We start from the raw sequence: 7,272 nt of genomic DNA on the forward strand, positions 1-7,272 counted from the left end.
CCTTTTCACTTACAAAAGTGTCCCAATTTGGACAATTACTAATCTGGTCACCCTAGAAACTGCCTTTGTGATGGCTAAATCGCTGACAGAAAATTGAGGGTGTTTTACCAAGTCAAACAACATAACCATTATTTTGTACCTCTTATAGAAATTTCCATGAAGATTTAAACCATTTTTTCAATATTCCTTGGATTTCAAACGTGCTTCTGTTAAACTTTCTGGCACCCAACTGGCCTCCCTGGGCAGTGGCCTCCAAAGAGGTGAAGAGTGTCTATCTGAAGAGCCCATTGTTTTCTAGGGCACCTGGGTGGCTCAGTCGGTTAAGCGTCCGACTCTTGATTTCGGCTCAGGTCACGATCTCACTATTTGTGAGTGACAGTCGCACCATGGGCTCTGTGCTGTCAGATCCTCTGTCCCCTTCTCTCTCTGCCCCTTCCGTGCTGGTTCTCTCTCTATCTCAAAAATAATAAGTAAATTAAAAAAATGAAAAGTCCATTGTTTTCTGAATTAATTAACCCCAGCAACTTTGCTAGATTTATAATCTCTGAGCTGCTTCCAATCAAAGGCCCATTTGGTGCCCTAAAGAGCAAATATGACAAATGGGAAGGAAACAATGTACTTTCTAATGATCTTTTCTTACTCTCGCTCTCCTTGTCAGCCAGCTGTGTGGATTACACGTTCACCTTCTGGCCACGCCTTCCTCCATGATGTGTCCTTGCCATCCTCCAAGGTGCCATCTTGAAGGACAGATGGGGGGCGGGGGGGGGGTAAGCTGAACTCCATCCTCTACGATTCAGATTTTCAGATTTGGAATTGACGTTTCTATAGCAAAAACTGTTTTCCTCTCACATAAAAAAAAAAAAAGGCAGAGAAAATCGTACAATGTAATCTGAACACTCTACTTGTCCACCCAACAAGTAAAAACTTCCGGTATTTCCTGGCAACGGCAGAATGCGGGGAAAATGCAACGTGCCAAATTTGGAATCTAGACGAACACTCACTTTTAAATAGGTTTTATAAAGCAATACTAGCTCCAGGAATTGTGGTCCCAGAAAATTTAATCAACTGCAAAAGAGCCATAATCATTTGGGCAAGTTTGAGAATTAAATGGTTTGAAATATTTGGACTAGAAGGGTCTCCTGGTTTCTTTCAAACTAAGTTGCTCCAGCCAGGGTTACCTAAGTGCAAGCTAGCCTAGGTGACATTTTTATATTTCCAGGAAGCTCTTGTGCCAAGATTCAGCCCACAGAGAATGATCAGGTCTTCATTAAAACTCCCAGAAGTAGGATTTGAGACCAGGAAATAAGACATTCTCACTGCACCAACGTGTTTAGCACCAGGGCTCAAATTATAAGAGCTGCTCAGGAACTAGGCCTCAGTCCTGGCAGAGGGTATGTTATAAAACCCGAAGCTCCTACCGCGGCTTCCCTACTTCCTGCAGTAAGGAGAGAGGGTCGGCCTGGAGGTCAGAAGGCAGGTGTGAAACAGCCTTGCTGGAGTGGCTCCCTCGGCCTGGCCTCCTGAAGAACTGAGAATGAATGCGGGCCAGAGCCAAACCCGGGAACATCTGGGGAGCCGACCTGAGGTTCCCAAGTGGTGACCCCTCCACCCCACTCCCACCCCCACCTCTTTCTTCCGCCTCAAGGTCAGGCATCGCCCTGGGATGATCTTGCTCAGGGTGGGTATCAGAATCACCTGCAAAGCCTTTCACACTTCACATGGCCGTGTTCACAACTCAGATCAGTAATTCCAGCAAGAGTTGCATCAGCCACGCACATCACTGATGCCGTCCTCGCTGGGTTTTGAGCAAAGCGAGAGAAGATAGGGTGTCAGTGCTGGGCTGTAGGTCAAGGAGGCTGGCGCTCTTGTTCTGATATAGCTCTTAACCTACCACGTGATTTGAGATACATTGCTTAGCCTCATTGGGATCCAGTTTTCTCAAGTGCAGAATGAGAGTTTAGAGTAGGTAAGTATGGTGTGATGGGAAGTACACAGGACCAGGAGTCACAAGTCCTGATTTTAAAACCAGAGCACATAACTTAACCTCCCTCTGTCTCAGTCTCCTTTCCTTTGAAATGCGGGTGATGGATGCCAATGTCTTTATTCCAAGGCTATTTTGAGGGTCAGATAAGATGATGGGAGAGGCCTTTAAAAACTATTGGGGCACCTGGGTGGCTCAGTCACTTAAGCATCCGACTTCAGCTCAGGTCATGATCTCGCAGTCCGTGAGTTCGAGCCCTGCATCGGGCTCGATGCTAACAGCTCAGAGCCTGGAGCCTGCTTCGGATTCTGTGTCTCCCTCTCTCTCTGCCTCTCTCTTTCTTTCTCTCTCTCTGTCTCCCTCTCTCAAAATAATAAACATTAAAAAAATTGTAAGTAAAAAATAAAAAAAGCTATTAAGAGATGCATAAACATACAGCTTGACTCCCTTGTCGCTGCTATTATCATCTAAGCTTTCTGCGTTCTGAACTCATGATTCCAAAGATTTTCAAAAGGGAACAATAGTTACTGTCCATGACACTTCCATGGCTTGTCCACGGTCTTGTAGCTATTCTTCCTTGAGATGGGATCTTAGAATAAAAGAATGAACCAAAGACTAGTGCCAATAGCCACCCCTGCTTTGCTTTAAAAAAGTCCCACCTGTCCACCAGCGGCTGGGTATTTCAAAGCTATTTTTCTCATAGTAACCCTCATGGGATGCAGAGAGGACACAGAAAATACTTATGTACTCTGCAAGTGTAAGGAATGGAATTTGGGGTTGGGAATATTCTGCATGTGTTTTTCTTTTTGTTTGGGGGTTTGTTTTTCCTTTGTTGTGTTTGTTTTTAAATATTTATTTATTTTGAGAGAGAGAGAGAGAGAGAGAGAGAGAGAGAGAGAGAGTATGTGTGAGTGAGTTGGAAAGGGGCAGAGAAAGAGGGAAAGAGAGAATCGCAAGCAGGCTCCACACTGTCAGCACAGAGCCCCACGTGGGGCTCCATCCCACAAGCTGTGAGATCGTGACCTGAGCGGAAATCAAGAGTCGGTCACTTAATCGACTGAGCCCCCAGGCACCGCCTGCCCCACCCCGTGTTGTTCTTAACCCCACCAAAAGTGTCACCCTAGACACTTGTAGAGCCAGAGGTTCCAAGTTGGTGTTCCTGCTTTTAAACTTTGGGGGATGGGAGATGGTTCGTGTGGCAAAGGTGTCACAGGTGTGGACATTTGTCAAAACCTATCAAATTGTGCATTTTAAATATGTGTTGTTTATTTCGTGCCAGTTTTATCTCAGTAAGGGTATTTTTGAAAGAGGATGTACGGTGTTCGACACAGACAAAACATCGTAAAAGATGCATTCCAACTGTTAACCGTGGCTGTGGGACTAGAGGGTCTGGCTGGGCACAAGGGGAGCAAAAAAGAAAGAAGCTTTGCTTTTTACTTTCAGACGCTTCTGTGTTGATTGATTCTGTTACATTAATCGTGGATTCCAAATTCTATAAATTAATTTCAAACTTTGCCATTTAAAGTTGAGAACTTTTTTTTCAAATTGCTTATTTTAACATCTTACTTTCCAACTGTATAGATTTCTGAAAGGGAACGAGGCATAGAGAAAGCCATGTTGCTACAGGGTATGGAATGGACAGGGAAATTGTACTGCAGAGAGCCAGGCGGTGAGGGGCAGACCCAGGTGGAAGGCTCCAGAAGGAGGCTGTGAACACCCAGGAATAGCCTGAAGCACTGCTTCCTAGCAGCTTCAGGAAGAATGGAGAGGCCACACTTCCACATAGATTCTAAATGCTGATCTGATTCCCAGGTCGGCCCGGGGTAGGACCCAGGAATCGTCATTATGACCCTCAAAGTGATTCTGATGTGTGGCTGGGATGGGGAACCACGGCCTACCATGGTATCTAATGATGCTTTAAGTTCCCAAAATCTAGACTGGTGATGCTCAGTTTTATTTAGAGTAAAAATGGTCCAGTAGATGGTGCTGCTGTCTCTGAAACTGAACTCAGGAACCATCCAAAGTGCGTGCGTCTTTCCCATACAATGAGAGCTCGGCACAAACACGGAGGCCAGGCTGTGGAGAGATCTGACTAGCAATCAAAGAGGTTTGAGTTCATTGTCTATCCACTGTGTGGTCAGTCCTGCTGTGAGCAGGAGAAAGGGACAATGAAAGGCATCTAACAGAAAAGTTCATTTGAGGGACACCTGGGTGGCCCGGTTGGTTTCAACTTTGGCTCAGGTCATGATCTCAGGGTTCGAGAGTTTGAGTTCCACTTCGGGCTTGCTGCTGTCAGTGCTCAGCTCACTTGGGATCCTCTCTGCCCCTCCCCCACTCATGCTTGCTCTCTCTCGCTCTCTCTCTCTCTCTCAAAAATAAATAAAAACATTAAAAAAAAAAAAAGAAAAGTTGGAAATGCCAGCTGGTGCAGCCACTCTGAAAAACAGTATGGAGGTTCCCCAAAAAACTAAAAATAGATCTACCCTACGACCCAGCAATTGCACTACTAGGCATTTATCCAAGGGATATAGGTATGCTGTTTCGAAGGGGCACATGCACCCCCATGTTTATAGCAGCACTATCAACAATAGCCAAAGTATGGAAAGAGCCCAAATGTCCATTGATAGATGAATGGATAAAGAAGATGTGGTATATAAATACCATGAAATATTACTCAGCCATGAAAAAGAATGAAATCTTGCCATTTGCAACTACGTGGATGGAACTGGAGAGTATTATGCTAAGTAAAATTAGTCAGAGAAAGACAAAAATCATATGACTTCACTCATATAAGGACTTTAAGAGACAAAACAGAGGAACATAAGGGAAGGGAAACAAACATAATATAAAAACAGGGAGGGGGACAAAACATAAGAGACTCATAAATATGGAGAACAAACTGAGGGTTACTGGAGGCGTTGTGGGAGGGGGGATGGGCTAAATGGGTAAGGAGCATTAAGGAATCTACTCCTGAAATCACTGTTGCACTATATGCTAACTAATTTGGATGTAAATTTTAAAAAATAAAAAAGAAAAGAAAAATAAGTTAATTCGATAGAAAACTGAAGGATGGGTTGTAGAGGACAGTGATTTTTCAAGAGTGAAAACTCAGGACCTTGAGCTTGTAGAGTTTACAGACAAGTAATAAAACTAATAAATATCGTGTTGAGTAACTATCATTGTATATTATTGCAGATAATAATCAGTAAATTATTCATATAATGTAGTATTACTTGTTTATTATTACTATAACTACAAGCACTCTGTGACGGGACTTTTTTCTTTTTTTAAGTAGGTTTCACACCCAGTGCACAGCACAGTGTGGGGCTTGAACTCACAACCCTGAGATCAAGACTTGAGCTGAGATCAAGAGTCCAATGTTTGACGGCTTCACGGACTGAGCCACCCAGGCATCCCCTGTGCCAGGACACTAAAGCACTCTACATAATGTTAACTGTTTAGTCCCCACAACAAAGCTATGAAGTAGGACTTCTTAGCCTCCCAGTTTTACAGATGAATAAACAGGTTGAGTAACTTGCCCGGAGTCACCGGCTGACATATACGTGATGGAGCTGAGGCTCAACCCCACGTGGTCTGGGTCCACAGTGTGCTGTGATCGCCTCCGCCACATGGCTTTATGTTGTCCAGTCTCAGCGGTAAATAACAGCCACGACGACAATAATAATACCATGGTGCAACGAGAAGGAATTCACGTAATGAGTCGGGCCTTCCTTTCATGGAATTGAAGGAGAGCACAGGGCACATGGCATTTGAACTCCCGAGGTCATGTGGGCCATTCTTATTCAACACAGAACCCCCTTTTATAACTTTCGTGAATGGTTATTATAAAGTCTAATATGGGCAGTAGGATCACCTTCTCCAAAGATCCCATCTCTTCCTCATAAGCACGTCTTCCTTATTTGTCAGAATTTAAGACAATGTAAAAGTTTCCTCTCTGTGTCCTCCAAGTAGGAGAAACAGAGTGTTCCTCCATCTCTGCCCTCCCACCTGCCCTCTTTCAACACGGCCACATCCTGACTTCCCACAGAGACAGGGACAAATCGGAGGTAGAGGAGCGTGGTATTTATTCTTTAGATAAGAATGCGTTTGTCATCGTTCATTTGTATTTGCATTTCATTGCGAAGTGTGCAAGTCACTTTTTCCTGAAGGCTAGACTCTCTAGCTGACCATCGTTCGGTAAAGTACAAAGGTGTAGTGAATGGCAGAAATTTGATAGTAAGAGAAAAGAGAGAGAGGAACCACGCATGAACGGAACTGTCACTAAGCGGACCAAATAACAAGATACAAACAGGAAGTTTGTGGAACTTTCCAACTCCCAAGGGCTGTTCCTTCAGAACCATCATCAAACAACATGCTAATTAGTGGTAAGCTCCTAAATGAAGATCAAAGGGATCACTAGACTTCCCAATCTATTTAACTTGAGACTTTTCTGTTGAAAAATTACACACACACACATACACACACACACACACAAAACGCATTGTCATTTCGTTTAAGTCCTTGCTAGCTATACGACCTTGGGCAAGACACTTAAAGTTTCTTTGCCTTAGTTTCCTTATAAAGAGTATTGCCCACCTTGTAGGAGAGTTGACAACAATAAATGAACGAACACATGTAAAGTGGTTAGAACCATGTCTGATACATGATCGATGCTTCATACATCTTAGCTCTTACGTTTATGTTACTTATAACCTCATTTGAGTCACACAACAACCTCATAGGGAGGTGGGTACAGAGCAGTATTTCCACTAACAACTAGATTTCACAAAGGTTATGAGGCTTTCCCAGTCACACAGCTAGCGATCTGCAAGAGAGGAAGAAAAGCAATCGATGTCTGGTAGACAGTAAGTCAATGTTCACAGCTGCTGTCGCTGTCATGGGACAGTTCTGGGTTCAGTCACAGATTTTCTGACTCGAATCCCAAGTTGTTGTTCCTGCTTTCTTTCCTTTGTGTTTTTTTTTTTCCGCAGTCAAGTTTCTATGGTGCATAGGAACATAGTTTAAATCTAGAGTCCTAGCCAGATAGCATACGTGACTCCTTTATTTATAAAGGAATTTAAATGCCCAGATTATCCAAGTATTAATAAGGCAAAGTAAACTTAATGCCTCCAGTTAAAATGAAGGCTTAAAAATTCCACTCACACCAAATTCATACTCACACCCTTGATCGGCTTCATTTTTTAAATTTTTTATTTACAGGCAATGCGTTGTTGTTGGGTTTCTTTCTCTACGCTTTCAGAAGCAGACCCAAAATGTTCATACTGATAAAT

The sequence above is a fragment of the Felis catus genome, chromosome F1 (genome assembly GCF_018350175.1).
Source record: "Felis catus isolate Fca126 chromosome F1, F.catus_Fca126_mat1.0, whole genome shotgun sequence".
NCBI classification, from domain to species: Eukaryota; Metazoa; Chordata; class Mammalia; order Carnivora; family Felidae; genus Felis; species Felis catus.